The sequence below is a fragment of the Ambystoma mexicanum genome, chromosome 3p, assembly GCF_040938575.1.
Source record: "Ambystoma mexicanum isolate Mex_15411 chromosome 3p, UKY_AmexF1_1, whole genome shotgun sequence".
Taxonomy (NCBI): domain Eukaryota; kingdom Metazoa; phylum Chordata; class Amphibia; order Caudata; family Ambystomatidae; genus Ambystoma; species Ambystoma mexicanum.
In genome coordinates, this window is record NC_090925.1 from 140,013,389 (window position 1) to 140,031,032 (window position 17,644).

The following is a 17,644-nucleotide window of genomic DNA, read 5'->3' on the forward strand; positions in this document are numbered from 1 at the left end:
ATAACAACATTACATTGTTCAAAAGAAAATGTGGTAATAAAATACAATTCCTGGAGATACAATTCCAAAAAGAAAAGCAAGAAAAATGCTAAATAATTTAATACAACCTAATAAAAACCTCACTGTAGGAACACATTAATTCCTAGAAAAAAGGTATGTTTTCAGCGGCTTCCTAAAATGCCGTAAAGAATCAGTTTTACGAATGTGAAGTGGACGAGAATTCGCAAAAGTTGGGGCAGAAATCAAGAATGCTTGATTTTTTGTCTTTACTTTCTTTGCCTTTGGGAGAAAAGTGTCAGCTTATCTTTATTTGGGAATTCTTATTTCTATCTAAAATACAAAATGTTTGAGAAAGATAAGCAGGGTGACCTAAACGAAGATCTTTAATAGTCAGACAGCCTCATTTGTAAAGAATACCGGCCGGTAACGGAAGCCAATGCAGTAACTCGTAACTAGGCCCACAGTATTTTAGCAAAATAAGAAGTGTGTTGGGAGTTGTAAGCAGCAGAAATATTTGGAGGGCATTGATGCCTGAATGGTTTTGCTGTAATGGAGGGACTGCTAAGAGCCAAAACAAGGACAATTCAAGGACACATTTTACATATCAAGTTAGACCTGAGCTTTGCTTTTTCACAAGGGATGTTCAGAGTTGTAGTGCACTAATATGTGGCGTTTGGTCTCAAGTGTGGCACAGCAGGCCCTATTTCCTGCTTGAAATGCACAGCGTCACAAATGATTTATTAAAAATGGGGTATATGTATGAGGAGTAAATAGCCACGTGACCTGGATGAATTAGGTTTATGCTATTTCCTGTCTAATGGTTTTCTTTTCTTCTCACTTTCCTCCTCTCTTGCATCAGCCTTCAAATTACACCAGGAGACCCCGAACATAAAGATTCATGGTCAGGAATGCGATTCCAGCGGCTCATCAGGTAGATTGCCCATTGCGTTAATATTTCAAGCAATTCACCCTTGTTCCCATAACTCAATATTGGACAGAATAGGATGACAACTGTTGGTTCTGTCATTGTACTTAACTGTAAGTGTGACATATTGTCATTAGGCCTGATTTCACAATGTCTTCAGATTCAGCCAGCCCAGCTAGCACATCCTTCTGATTTGGTAGTCAAATCATGTGGCTGATACTTCAATCGTCTAGCACATACTGCAATCACAGGCCCATGTACTCAGATAAGTATCAATGTCTGGCATCAAAACATGAGTTGGTTATGCCATTTCATCCAATGCCCACGTATTTACACCATTAACTGGTGCCATTGTGCTGAGGTAGCACAAAAAGGTTATAGAACAGAGCCGAAGGCCATGTCTAGTGGGCCTAAAGAAACATCTTGGTGCAACATGAATGGTTCCACTGCCGGAGTCTGTGGCCACTGGCCACGGCTGAAGACCATGGTTAGTGTGCCCCGAAGAAACATATTGGTGCAACATGTACAGTGGTCAAAGGCCATGGCCAGTGGGACCTGAAGAAACTATAATACAACAAAACACTTGACAGTCAGTGAAAAATCTTTAGTTAAGAGAGAGTTAAGGTGATCAGATTTAAAGCAACAAAATCCCTGAAATTCAGCAGATGTGGGAAGTGATTACTATGTTAACTCAGCCTTCTCCCGTTGCCAAGAGCACATACATAATATAACATAAGGGATTCAGAATGACATACAAAATTCCATTTTGGGGAAACGCTGAGTTAAGATGGTCATCACTTCCCACATCTGCTGAATTTCAAGGGTTTTGTTGCATTAAAGTTGATCACCTTAACTCTCTCTTAACTAAGGTTTTTGCACTGAACAAAAATGTACATATTTAGTATGCCCTCACGCCAGTGCATTGTATAGTTGAGGTACTGTTGTTAACAATCACACACTTGCAACAATACCTGCGAGGGAGAATTGAAATCTCTCATTGCCTCCACCAACAGTACTGCGCTAATGTATAAAATGCATAGCCGAACACTGTCCCACTTCCAGGTTCGTTATTCGTGCAATAAGCAATAACATAAAATGGTCTACTTTATTATGTTTCACAAACCTTTCTCATATGCAGTAAAATACACAACATTTTCAAGTGATATTTCACACAGAGAACCTTACAAAATACTTATTATAAACATATGATAAGGCTTCCATTACATGTTCTATAAATACACAGCCCCAAGATTATTTAAATGTACGACATCAGGGCGATATGTATCTCACTATTATTACTCTGAAAGTTGTATAGTGAAATCGAAGAGATGTTATGTTCTGACATAAATGTGAACATATATATCCACTCTTAATCATGCACGATTAATTTTCCAGTGAACTGAGGATCTGTGCATCCATGTCTTGGGTGCAGTCAAGCCACAAATCACGATGTGGCACCTTGGAAACGTAAGAATTCACTTTAATAAATCTGACTTCACTTTAATAAATCTGACTTGTGGATAAGTTCAATTCCTTTTGCATATCCAAGATTATTGACACCAGCATGTAGAAAAAAGTATGTGAGGAATATGTGTGACAGCCTTTCAAATGATTCACTCACTTTCCTCTGTGACGCACATGCCAATGGAGTGTAACATTAGATAAAGGTAACATCATGAGCGCTCGCATTACGTAGTTTTCCAAGCAAAATAAAAGAAAAATGAAAAATGATGAACATACAGCCTTTAATATACTTATACCACTCATTGCACCAAAAGAAATACACCATCTTTAATACTAATGCATTACTGTACGCACATTAGCAAAATGCAGGTTTGTATATTTCAATGATAAACACCTGAAGAATTGAACAGTGTGTACTATGCATGTAGAACATAGCGCACAGAAACATCAACATTTACAACTATCACCATACGCACAGTAGCAAAATACAGATTCATTTATCTTCATAATACACATCTGTACAGTTGTCAAACCTATAGCAACAGTTAACCTACACATAATTGAAAATAATATACAGTAGTTAAAATCATATCTAATACAATACACAAAAACTTAGCCATGCTACACAAAAACATCAGGACCCTGCTATAAAAATAACCAATACACATAAAGAAACATTCTACAGAACTTATTTTTTCAGAAATATACATGTAAAACAGGTTAAACCGCCATGGCACTTACATGGACCACACACTGTACAGCAGGACTTGGAAGGCATGAAGTAAGTAAAACTATTGAACATTAATCAACTACACAAACATTATTTATATGTTCATATACACTTTCACAATAAAATACATATCCTTAAATAAGCTCAACTTGTTTTCCATTGTTATTTTAGAAATAAACAAGAACACACAAATGATCTGCAGAGCCGATGCACAGTGAGATGAGTTTATTTTTAAACCCGTTCAGTTTTACAGATGTACATGCAACACCATTGTGCAGCATTATTGTCATGACTGCCCCAATGGAGCGTCAATTGGCACCCGTTGTGGAATATCTGGGGCTCATTCATCACCATACTCCTCCCTGGACAATGCCTATTCATGTTTTTGTCTTTATTTTCGTTTGCAAGACTTGGGTACTTCCTTCGTTTGCAAGACTTGGGTACTTCCTTATTTGATTTCACAAACTACATATGCAATAATGCTCCTTGTGGCATTTCTCAGTCCTGGCTATTCCAATGCAGCAGCCTTAGAACTACAATCCCCAGAAGCCTTATAGATCAGTGCTGCTTTCACTTTCCCAGGCCAGAGAGGGAGGAGGCAGATCACCTTCAGGTGTGGTGCTCCAGGTGCTGCTTAAGAGCCTGCTTCTGTGCAGGGTAGGTCAATATTTAAGCAGCTGCCTGCAGGAGCACAGTGCCCTTGCATAGGTTTGCTGCCAACCCTTTGTGCTTTGATCGTTGGATTTCTGCTGTGTCCTGTTGCTGCCAGAACCTCCTCCTTTTCCAGTGCCCTGTGCTCCTTGCCGTGCAATTGTGCTACTCTGATTTTACTCCGTTGCACCTCTGTGGTTCCTGCACTGCAGCCCTGCTCCTCTGCTTGTCCCCTGTCTGCAGCCCCTTGCTCTCTATCACCAATTATCTTGTTCCCTGCCTGCATTTCCTTGTTCTGTGCTCATCATCTGTGTTACCTGGCTTTAGCTTCCTAGATTCCACTCCTGGTTTTCATTGTAATCTGTCTGCAGTCCTGCCCTTGTTATTTCAGTTCATAGTTATAGTTCCTTGTTACCAGTCTGCAGTTCAGTTCTTGTTATCCTAGTCCAGAGTTTCTGTGTTCCTGGTCTATCGTTCAGTCTGCTGTTCCTTGATTCCGGCCCTTAGTTTCTAGTCTCCTGTTTCCTTTCACTTACAATGTTGCCTTCTTGCTTTTCGTCTTTCTTCCTCTTCTGTCCTGAACCTTGCTCACTTTGACTTCCTATATTTTCCCTGGACATTTCTGTTACTGTTCTTATCCTCACTTGTCCTAGTGTAAATCCTTTGTTCAGAGTTTGGCTGCTGGGTTTCCAGCAGGCAATTTCTGTCCCTTTCCTTTGTTGTGTTACATTGATGTACCTTGTCTCATATTGTTAACGGTGTGCTGGCTCCTGTTTCAGGAGGCAGTCATTGTTCAGTTCATGCTGGACCCGTACAGGCTTCAGTCTTGTGAGTACTGTTTACTTGTTTTTACCTTAGGGTCCAGACACGGACACCCAATGCTGCTTCTTCTTTCCATGAGCATTCAGAGTGAGGCCCTGTAATAGTAACTAGCTCAGAATGCTCAAGTTTCTCAAGCACTGTGGGAAACTCTTCACCCATTCTGCACACACCCCAAGAGGGAACCTAAAGTGTTGGTCTTACTTGTACTCCCTGACCCTTCTGTTCACTGCCTTTGTTGCCAGTCTGTAATACTTGCCTATCCTTTCTTGTCTGCAGGATTCCGTACACTCCTGTCTCGTGTACACTTTTGTCCCCTTGGCTTTGTGGACACGGGGCTGCCCTCAAGCCCCTGACAATTATAGCATGTACGTTCTGGTGGTGAAATACTTACAAAGTGTAATGTTTCAAATACCAATACAATTTATTAATAAATAAAATGAATGATTACATCACTTTATGTTCACATGTACATATATGAACTGTTTTATAACCAAATGGATCTACCCCTTAATTTCTTGTTTATGCGGGGCCTCAATGGAAGAAAGGGGAGTTATAATCAGAGAAAAAGCAAGGAAGTGTTAGGCTACCCCTCCCTCTACTGTATTGACCAGTCAGCGAACTGTGGAAAATGTGGAGGAAATGCTGCACAGTACCTCAAACCTTTGTTTCTCATACAAGCCAATGTATTCAAAACATATACTTATTGCACGTGGTGTATAGTTCAACAAACAATAAAACCATTACACAATTCTTAAAACATCACAAAACTACCAAAACATTGTTTGGTGTTCAGAATTCATACAGAATAATTACATAACAAATAGCAGCAAGTCTAGAAATCTTCCAACCGACAGGCAATGGAGATTTTCCCTACTCGTTAAAGTGCACAAGTGCAAACAAGTGGGGTTACTGCATTAAAGTGCTATATATGCAAAGTATCTGTTTTATATAATGTTTCTATTCATACAGGTTGGTATGCGCATACAGACAAAACCTAAATTATGAACTGCCTGGTTGATAGATCTGAATCTAGATATTCGTAACAGATTGATTTGACCACCAGTTCTAACAGTGGTATCTGTATGCATGCATTTCCCTACGGTTAGATTTTTCTATTTTTCAATTCTGCTTCTAAGAAGGAAGTAGTATACAATATTTGGTCAACACAAGATGTTTGAGCCCTTTATTGGTGATCTACCCCTTCTTGGCAATCTTCTTAAATGGTTTACAGTTGGGCCTTCATCAGGACATTTATTTCATTGGAATGCATGATATGCAAATCGTTAGACTACCCCTTCGTCTGTTTTACAGAATCTGTAGGATTACAAATATAAACATACAATTAATGAGTGAGGTTTCCTGTGATTAGTTTCCTTACCCAGTCTATTCCTCCAGATTAGGCTACTGACCTGAACTTGTTTCACACACAGGGATGGTGAAAAATGACTATTTAGAGATACGTGGTAATTCACTGTCTTTTATTGAGTAGGCGTAGGAAGCTACTGTCACACCTGCAGAAAGGACATATTGATTTGACGTGACCACACTCCTGTGTTGGTACCTTCATTTATTTGATAAAATGTGTTACTTCACACTCTGCTTTAATCTCAAAAGATAAGTCTCACTTTCAGTTCACAAAATTGTTGTGAACACATTATATATATATCGTACTGACTTTCTTTTCTCATATGTACTTATATTATAGTGTACAAACATATACATTTTACTATGTAATATGAGGAAATTCATACATTAAAGATGTAATAAAACATTTTAAAATATTGAAAACATATTCTTGACTGCATTGCATGCACAGACGTATGTACATCTAACTGTACTTCTAACTGTACTATATACTTAGATGTACTTATATCTGTTTAAACAGACTCATAATTTAATAGAGGATGACAAACACATTATTTACTTGCTATGCGCCAACAATCTTCACAAAGTATACACTATACAATGTATTGCACTCATACATGTTTGTTCACTGTACACTGCAATGTGTTTACATAATAATAAACTTACGATCATTTGACACACGCAAAAAACAATGCTTCAACATGCATGCATGTTCATTAAGATGTACATTTGCAAGCATTACTAAAGATAAATTCTACAAGCTAATCCTTGATATACGGATTGCTTAACAATACAAACTAAGCTTTGGAAATTGCAACTCTAGAATGAAAAAGGAGTTTTGAATGTCCCTAATTTTGAAAGATACCATCAGGCTTTCACGGCAAGACACTTCCTACCAGTCATCGGAGAAGAATTAGATGAATGGGCTGTTGCTGACGGCACTGAGATTGGTTTGGCTGGCCCGTTACACCCATCAGCTCGCCTGTCCAAAACTATTAATTGTTGGGGCAGGAAGTCTACATTTACTGACTTCTTGAGATTAACCTGGCATGGAATAGCCTCCTCCCTCAATATGTTGCCGGGATTGATGGGCTCTTTGTCAATTTGGTTTAACCCTATGATCTAAATCAACAATAAAACTATATTCTGGCTTGACTAGTTTATGGCAGGGATTGAGACAATAGATAACCTATTTGAAAAAGGTTCATGGCTATCATTTAAAGGATAAAAGGCAAAAGTTGACATTAGAAGTTGTCGATATGGAGACTACAGGAAACTCAGATCTGCTGGGAACCTGGAAAAACTTGACTCATCCGATCTGTTGAACCTTATGAAATCCATATGAGGTCGAGATCATTTGACTTCTAAGGTGTATAATTTACTATATGTATCCTCAAAAGGAAATAACAGGTTGTTGCAATCCTGGTTGTTATGTCTGGAGGAAGAGATGACACCTCTGCGATGGGAAGCATTATGCAAAAATATCCCAAGAATGTCTATAGACATTGGTGAAAGAACAAGATGAGTTAACATATTAAACAGAGTTTTCTGGACAACAGATTGCTTATATAGTCAAGGGCTGAATTCAACTGATGCATGCTAGGGCTATAGCCACTCGAGAGGTACTCTTGAACATATGCTCTGGGAATGTCACAGAGTAAAACCATTTTGGTCTGTGATCTCAGAAGTAATGAACAAGGTGCTGAACGACAAAAGAGAATTTCTTTTGAAACAATGATTCTGGGAGAAGATACAGATCTGGAAGATCTGTCCTATCATCAAGTATCTTGGATCTTGAAGGCATCGTTCACAGCAAAAAAGTGAATCCTGCACAGCTGGAAATCGACTGAGGCACCAAAAAAAGACTTTTTGTGTCAGAAAGGTACTCAGTCTGCAATGTTGAAAGAGTTGTGTTGAACATGCAAAAAAAGGAAAGTTGTTTGATAGACTCTAGAGTGGCTTCCTAAATGTGGATTAAAAAAGACTATTTATGAAGATGAATTAGACGAGAGACAACTGCAAGAAATTAAATAGTCTAATTTTATATATTTATATAGATATTTTAATAATATTATTTATTCATTGCAATCTTTGGCATTTGCTGGATGTCTTAAGTTATATGCAAGTTATATGCAGAATTTATTATTTTATCTATGGTTTGTTGTTTTTATCTATGGTTTGTTTTTTGTTTTGTTTTGTTTCTTCTTTTTAGGTCATTTTGTTTTTGCTTCATTGATGTTAGCTATTGAGATGTTATAATATCGATCTATTTATTTTTTGGAAATGTCAATAAATCGGTTTTAAAAACAAAAACAATACAAACTAAATGTAGCACATACCATTTTTTCATACAGCATAATAGGTACACATGGGTGTACCTTTTACTGTTTGGCATATGAATATGAACATATACCAATTTTAAAAACTCATACATTATTGTGGTATTGAGAACTACCCAGTGACGACCACATTCATTGTTTTATGTGTGATTTTAATCTTAATTCATTCCACACTATTATTGTTTATGTGGATATGGTAATGTTCATGTATGTATGTACGTAATGACTAAAAGTCATCCCTCATCTGCATGATACAATGCATGAATGTACATATATTGTCTGTTAATATAACACACACACACAAAGTATTGATAAAAACATCATATAACGTAACTTACACAGAAGGTTATGAATTAGGATAAGCAACCCACGCCAAAAAAACTTTATTAAGTTGATATAAATATAAACATATATATATATTCAGTAAATAAACTTTGTTAAAGGGACGTTATGGTTAAGTTGTGCTACTAAAAACCTATGAAATTCAGTAAAAAGACTTTGTTAAAGGGACGTTATGGTTCCAAGTAAAACCGAAAACCCCCTGAAATTCGCCAGTTATGGTAAGCTAAGCAACCATAACTCGCACCACCACTGTGCATTGCTAAGACTAATACCCAGGACATCAAAAATGACATCACAAATGTAATTGATGACATCACTGATGACATCACGTGCATTTTATTTTCATGAAAAGTCTGTACAAGGGATTCTTATTATAATGTTGATAAAAACACAAAATTAAATTAAATTACAAAAAAGACTTCTTAATAAACGGAATGTCAACAAAAATAACTTCTTAAATATCTGTGGAGGTGAATGGCATCACACCACGAGCACAGAACCATATTTTAATGAAGAAGCATACAAACAAAACCAAACAAACACAATTGCCATACATAGCAGTGGACGAGGTTATGAAAAACTTAATAATACCATAATGTAACAATTTCAGTTTCAGTTTATTTATACATTTAGCAAAACAAATGCTTTGTATAACGTTTACAATTCATCAAAACGTGTAGACATAAATTAAAATGCAAGTTTAAAAACACATTTCTCAAAATTCATATATATACCCTATTGTTCATTACGTGATCACACAATACAGTTTAGAATCAATACAATCTGTTTATAAAAGGCAGTCATAAAATATATCAAGTTAAAATCATTGCCACGCAAAAAATGGCGCCATAAGTCTTCTATTTCACTAGAATCATAACAATTATCATAAGACTTCATATGTTAGTTTCGGACAGCATTCAGACTTTCACATGTAATTAATAGATGATGTAATGACTCAGTTATGTTATTTCCACCTAGTCGACACATACGCTTCATATGGGATAAACCCATTTGGGCACCCATAGTGTCAAGAGCCAATGACTTATTAAATTTGAGTATAAGATATACTCGCACAGTTTGCGGACTTGGATATGCATTAATGTATCCTGGAGTGTGCGTTCGCTTGTTATTCGCTCTTGACAGTAAAAACCACTATGAGATTTAGAAGCGAGATTGGTTAAGTGTTGTTCATAACAGATTTCTTTCATTACTCCTTTCAGTGTTGATTTTATACATAGGGTGCTAAAAATACTTTGTATAGGCATAAAACCAATCCAATGTGAGTGTAACTTTTTCAATTTGCCCATTATTCCAAACGAGGCAGACCCGTCTAGACTCATTATTGCTGCAACATATGGTGCGATTATAGTGGCAACATTCAATCGATGTAATTTTACAAAGTTTAAGACACAGTGACTAATGAAGACATATGGCATCCCAAGCAAATCAAATTCTAGATAAATATACTCAATGCTGACAGTGGTGGGTAAGCGGAATAGTTTATGGAGTAAACAAGCTTCAAACCGTTCCACCAGCTTAATAAGGTTATGTCCCCAAACTATTATTGCATACAATAATATAGCTCTGATTTTGGCTGTATATATGGTCAGAACTGCGGATACAGAATAGCCGCAGTTTCTGCCAATAAAGATACTCAGAGCATTGGTTGCGATGTTACAACGGCTTTGAATAGATGTCCATTGGGTATTCCAATTCAGATGGTCATCCACAATAACGCCCAAATACTTGTAAGATTTTACTTGTTCCACCTTTTTGTTGTTCATCTGCCACACATAGTTTTTGGGATTTCTTTTTTTAGTGAATATCATCACTTTACTCTTGTCAACATTTATGTGTAAACCATTATCCGAGCAGTATTTGTCGAGTGCGTCCAGCATATGCTGAAGACCAGCAGGAGTGTAATCCAACAGGATCAGATCGTCAGCATATGCTAACCAACCAACAACTACTTCAGAAATGTTCACTGGATTCGCATTGCTCAGGCAGCACACCAATTGCATGTCTGCAAGATAAAGGTTAAAGAGCACAGCAGCAACCATACAACCCTGCTTTACACCACTAGTCGTTGGCATAGAAGCTGATAGTTTGCCCTCAGCGTTTAAGCGAATTTGTACTGTAGTATTGGTATGCAACAGCATCAACATACGAAGAAGACCTAATGGGATTCCCCAGTTGTGCAACTTTTGCCACAAGCGATTTCTCTGCACCGTATCAAATGCCGCAGAGAAATCGATGTATGCACAGTACACATCGAGATTGTGTTTTTGCCAAGCATGCTCGACTGCGGTGGTCAATAATAACAAGCCATGTACTGTGCCGGATCCTTTACGAAAACCAATCTGGTTCGGGGTTGTATATTTTTGTCTGTTATCCATTCATTAAGTTCTTGCAACAGGACACGAGCAAAGATCTTAGATGACGTGTCAAGCATAGCTAACATACAATAATTATTGGGGGAGTCCCAGGCACCCTTTTATGGACCGTAAGTACATGGCTGGATTGCCAAGACTGGGGAATCAATCCGGTTACACCGATCTGTGTAAACAGTAAATGCAGGGCAGTTGCCCAAGGTTTGGGCTGTTTTTTTATTAGCAGATTACACACGCCATCTGGCCCTGCAGCTCGTGAGTTGTTTAGCTTTGTAATTATCACAGTTATGTCATGTATGGAAGTCTGGCATATGCATCAGTCAACTGGGATTTGTAGTATGTTATCATTAGTAATTAAACGTCCCAAAGTGCTTCTTAGATGTCTACACCATTGTTCTTCTGTTATGCAGTTAATCGTCAATGGTCGAGGATGAGATTGTTGTAAGAGATGCCATATACCAACAGTATTACCATTGCTTACTTTTTCGGCAATTTGTTTCCATAATTTGACGCCACATAACAGTTTATGGTGTGATAGCCATTTTCTATAGTTTATTTTGGCTGTTTTAATTAATAATGAAACAGTTGGTGCAAGTGTGGAATGAACATGCTCGTCTAGGATCTTATGTATGTCCCTGCGCAATTTTCTTTTGTCCTCGCTAATGTCAGTGTCAAATCCCTCCCGACGTTTATTCGGGAAATTCGTGTATTCTGCACTACTAATGTGGTACCGTCTTTGGGTATCTTTTTCACTTATTTTCAGCATCATTTCTGAGAAATTCGACAACATAGCATCCGCTTCATTCACACCATCGGAGCCAATTTGTATAAAATTTGGTAAAAATTCGGACACAATGATATCCGCACAATTGATGTTACGTTCATTCCATCTAATTCGGTTTCCACCCTCATTTAGGGACAGTTGGCCATTCCTGTCATGTTCAGCGGGGGTTATTGGCTGGCGTGGCATCTTTAATAACCAACACAATAGAACATGGTCACTTTCATGACGCGAGACCGTGCTCATGTCCATTATGTAGGATATGCCATTTGGATTCGATAGTGCGTAATCAATTGTGGAATCCGAATGACCCTCAATTCTAGTGAATGCCATGTTGGAATCACCCTGTGTCAGTCCGTTCAATTTCACTATTCCATGTGCAGCAAGCATGGTGTGTCACTGTGCCCCCTGCTTATTGGGTTTCACTTTGGGCAGTTCTATAGACATGGATTCAGAGATACCTGCCACAGTGAGCGGGAGATGACCAATTTTCCCATTATAATCCCCAACCAACCACACTGGGATTTCGTGGCTATATTTCTGTAGCAGTGCATCAACAATCTTGACATTCACAGCCGTTTGTGCCATGTTCAGAGGATCATATACATTCACTAAAAATATGTCAAGAGATGCTATCGAGAGCATAGAGACCCATAGAGAGCAAGATCCCACATTAGCACCGCATACTATGTCTTGGTCGAGCAATCCTTTCCTGTATCTATGTGGTCCATGAGAGCGTCTGCTTCCATACATAAAAGCATGGTGTACAGGTGCTAATCGTGGAGCGTTATTTTTATTTTTCTTCAATTTATTATTCCTATATACAGTATCCTTGTGTGGGGTTGCTTTTCGTGGGGATGTCCGAGACGGCAGTCTGTTGCTATGTTGCTAGTGTGACAACTGCCACGCATATGCCACGCATAATCAAGGATTGAATATTGATCTTTTTTTGTAGAGTTTCACACTTGCCGATTAATAGTGTCAACAAGTTTTCGAGTGCGTAAAACATATCATCAGAATTCATACTAATATCTGTAAGATTAGGCACTGCATTCTCACTCATTATGGGCAATGCCTCACTAAAGGGAAAATTAAATACGCTCGGGGTTTTGGTGTCTATAGGATGTGGCGGAAAGAAAGAGAGCAAGGGAGGTGGGCGTTCATCTAGTACAGGTGACACGGTAAGCATGTCAGAAGTCCTGGGGTTGACGTCACTCGAGGGACCACAGGGTTTGCTAGGGGGAGTAACATACATGGGTGTTGCTGCGGCCTCCATAAGAGATTGCTCGGGGTCAAGACCCATGTATTCCACCTCAGAATCACACAATTGAGATTCAGGAAGGTCAATAGGTGGACATTTTCCTATAGCTGGGACAGGTGACGCATGAACTAAGGCTATATGACCATTATCGTGCACTAAGGCTACGTCATTATTAACTCTTATTTTTGGAGAGAAGACAGGGTCGATGGGATTAAGACTACCTCTTGCCTTATCACCCGGCTCACTGCAAGGCGAGTATTCAATAGTATTATTTTCCATGTATACTACGTTATTGTTAGGTGGTGGTGCCACAAAAGCATGGGCTCCTAGTACATCATTTAAAAGTTTAGAGCTTACACACCCTAAATTTTTTTTGTGAGGTCAATCACTAGATCATCTTTCGCAGACTCTAAGACAGAGTTATGCGACTCGCATAGTGTTGTTTTACTATAATATTCTGTGATTTGTTTACAGTTTGGTATCACTTTTTTTGGGTTGGATATGACCTTTGGGATACATATCCGTCTATTCCGGAGATTTTTGTGCATTGCTAATTCGCTTGCGTACTCGTCGTTCTTACCAGTGGCTGAGTTAGCAGCCATAGTAGAATATACAAATCCGGCTGGATCTAAGTCGTCTTTATAGATATTAAGAATAAAATTATAAATACAATTGCTAATTCACAAATCTTTAGCTAATACACACACATATGTTGGATCACATAAGTGCTCCTAGGATCAAGTACTTCACGATTAGACCTATATGGAGCCTCAGTCAACCACAAGCAGCAATTGCAACATAATTAAATACCAATTATTCTGCCCGCCACCATCCGCCTAACAGCCGCACAACAGCAAGCGGCCTTGACCCCAACGGGCTTAACGCCGCAAGGGTGGTTCGCTTCGAGTAACGTACGGCAAGGTGGTCACGTGATCCGTCACGTGGCGCCGTATAGGCCCGCCTCCTCCAGGAAGCAGGATCTGATGCGGCAAGGGCGTAGCTCGCAGTGCCGTGTGCATGAGCCTGAAGGGGCTCAGCAGTCCATGCTGGTGAATGAAAATCCTTAGACTAACACAGAGAAGCGCCGCTCGGGTGGTTCGCCTCCAGTAAAGTACGGCAAGGTGGTCACATGATCCGTCACGTGGCGCCGTAAAGGGCCGCCTCCACCAGGAAGCAGGATCTGATGTGGCAAGAGCAGAGCTCGCAGTGCAGTGTGTTTGAGCCTGAAGGGGCTCAGCAGTCCATGCAGGTGAATGAAAATCCTTAGACTAACACAGAGAAGCGCCGCTCAGGTGGTTCGCTTCCAGTAAAGTACCTCAAGGTGGTCACGTGATCCGTCACGTGGCGCCGTAAAGGCCCGCCTCCTCCAGGAAGCAGGATCTGATGCAGCAAGAGCGGAGCTCGCAGTGCCGTGTGCTTGAGCCTGAAGGGGCTCAGCAGTCCATGCGGGTGAATGAAAATCCTTAGACTAATACAGAGAAGCACCGCTCAGGCGGTTTGATTCCAGTAAAGTACGGCAAGGTGGTCACCTGATCCGTCACGTGGCGCTGTAAAGGCCCGCCTCCTCCAGGAAGCAGGATCTGATGCGGCAAGAGCGGAGCTCGCAGTGCCGTGTGCTTGAACCTGAAGGGGCTCAGCAGTCCATGCGGGTGAATGAAAATCCTTAGACTAACACAGAGAAGCATAATGTAACAAGAAATACTGCTTACAGAAATATCCCCAGAAAACTCAGAATTACCTCTCCATTCGACTGAACCAGAACGTCCAGTATACAAATGGCCGTGCACGTCAATGTGTAACATTCCCAAAAAATCTTTCAAATCTTTAAGCCAGTTCCTCAATCAGTATGTGAAAGGCAAAGACAAAATCAAAATGAAAGTGCTGCAAAATATGGATACCTGTCCAGTGCGCAAATACACAGGACTACAAGGACATTCATTAGCCTGCATTTCCGGACCTATTTGCAAAAGCACCTTCCATCATATCAAAATGATATCAACACATCATTCAACTATAAGAAATCTAGTCTATAAACTGTACTATGCTAAAAGTCCTCCTTTAGCACTAGCCAATTTAAAGAACAATCTTCTACATGGTACAGCCAAAGACCTACTCAAAGAAATCGAGCATATCCAGAAAAAATATGTTGGAAGTGAAAGCCACTTACAAAATGCAATAGCTTTACAACAGACTAGCAACAATTCTACACATGGCAACCTTCTACTACACACATACAAAAAAGAAATACTAAAATTTAAAAGTACATCCGCTGAAGTACCAAACCATGTGTGTGTGTGTTGCCGCAGAACTTTTTATAAAAGTAATACAAAAACTGTAGATCTAACATACAAAATAGAAGACAATGAAGATTCCAAATGGTTGTAATTAGCTCTATACCTTATAGCAGAAAACAAATATGAAGTAACTGACCCCTTAATACTTTGCAGTTACTGCACTACAAAACTTGACAACAACCAAAATCCTTCATGTGCTATCACAAATAACTTAGAATTATTCCCACTACCAAAACCCTTGCAACACTCAATTTATATGAGAGCATCATAATTCAAACAGTGCACCCATTTCAAGCAATAATACGCCTTCAACCAAAAACAGCAAAATTACCTCCCTCTAAATTGGTGAAAGGCATTCGTGGCAAAGTAGTTTATTTACCATTAGATCTGAAAGAAAATGTGCACACTCTGGGAGTGCAACGCCCAATAGAGCAATCTTTAATTGTCTTAGTAAATGGTGTACCTACAAAAGACAAAAAAATGTGGCAACAACTCGTAGACTTACATAAAGTTAGACAAGCCTTGCAATATCTAAAAGACAATAATGAATACTACAAAGAAATAAATATTGAAAAAAACGTAAGGGAAACAACTGAAATAATTCAGGAGTCACCAGTAACTGGTCAATTTGAACTTCTAGATCCTGCTACAGTATCCAATATTGTAGACCATTATACAATTCATCCATTACACTCTAATGACACCATAGATGATGCACTAGAAACTTACCAAATGCGACAAACCAAAGGATCACCAATCAGCATATGGGAAAAAAGTATAGAAGCACGTGCTTTTCCTCTACTCTTTCCTACTGGCAAAGGAGGAAGGTACGATGATAGACCTATTCAGATAATAGCATCAGAATACCGCTCGTTACAAATGTATTCTGAAGATCCCAGATTTAGACAAATTGTGGAATACATATTCCACCTACTCTTTGAAAGTGAACTAGCAACTCTATGTTACGGAGTTGCACACACATTGAAATCAGAAACCCACTTTCAAAATATGTCAGCTACTCAATTAATACAAAAAGTGCAAGAAAAAGATGAGGTTTTACAATCAAGCATTACAAATCTGTTAGCAAACATGCGTGGTACGAAAGAGTACTGGTTCTGACGTCACGGAGATGTACGTTGTATGATAAGAAACCTTGGCCCACCCACTTGGTTTTTTACATTAAGTTGTGCAGAATATGCATGGGAAGATTTACATGATTTCCTACGTATATCAAACAAAAACAAAACAAACATAGATATAATAACACCTGGAGAACTTTGCTCTCTAGATCCTGTTAATGTTTCAAGATATTTCCATCATTGTTTCATTGCTATGCTACACTTTATTTGTAATAAAACTGTTCCTCCCCTCAGAGAAGTGCAACAATTCTTTTGGAGAAAAGAATACCAAGCCAGAGGAGCACCACATATCCACATGCTTTTATGGATTAAAGATGCTCCTAAATTTGGTCAAGACAGTGATGCCAATGTTTTACAGTTTATTGAAAAATATGTCACTTGTGAAATTCCATCGGAAGCAACAAATAGTGATCTTCATGCACAAATTGTACAATTTCAAAGACACAAATGTGGCAAATATTGTCATCGCAAATGCAAAAACAAAGGGAAATACTACACCAAATGCCGCTTTGGTTTCCCTAGAACAGTTACAGAATCAGGTGAAGTGAACAACTTCATGTCTTCAGTTAGACATAGTGTTAAAGGTAAATCACCTAAGAACACATATTACATAAAAAGAAGGACGAGTTAATGGAGCACTGGGTACAGTTGTTGCCTTTCAAACATACCCACGTGACACCAACATTCAGTTTGTCAATATTCTCTTTGACAAACTTTCAGAAGTAAAAAGGATAGGGTGCTCAACAGCTCAATTCCTTCTTTTCAAAGACATGTATGTACACAGAGAACAATTTTCTCTAACTCTAGCATACGCAGTCACCATTCACAAATCACAAGGTCTTACCCTAGATAAAGCATTGATAGATATTGGGAACACAGTCTTTAAAGAAGGCATGAGCTACGTAGCACTATCATGCTTACATACACTTGACGGTCTACTTCTAATCAACTTTGATGCAAGTAAAGTATGCAAGTAAAGTAAACGCTGATATTCCTTGCATTTTAGAATTCAATAGACTACGGTCACTACACACCCCCCATCTAAAAACATATCCTGTTTCACAAAAAGGAAAATGTTGTAAAAGAAAACTAATTCAAACAGAAATGCAACAGGATCTCACTGCAAATCATCCAAAGAGAG

At 38.8% G+C, this 17,644-nt stretch overlaps 1 protein-coding gene across 1 annotated transcript in view; it reads left to right on the forward strand.

Annotated features, from left to right (window-relative positions):
* The first annotated feature begins 867 nt into the window (after nucleotides 1-867).
* LOC138579500 (killer cell lectin-like receptor subfamily B member 1B allele C) overlaps nucleotides 868-17,644 on the forward strand; it is a 288,643-nt gene continuing 271,866 nt past the window's right edge. The window contains exon 1 of the mRNA XM_069649820.1: nucleotides 868-931. The gene's annotated coding sequence lies outside the window, so the exon portion shown is untranslated. The remainder of the gene's footprint in view (nucleotides 932-17,644) is intronic.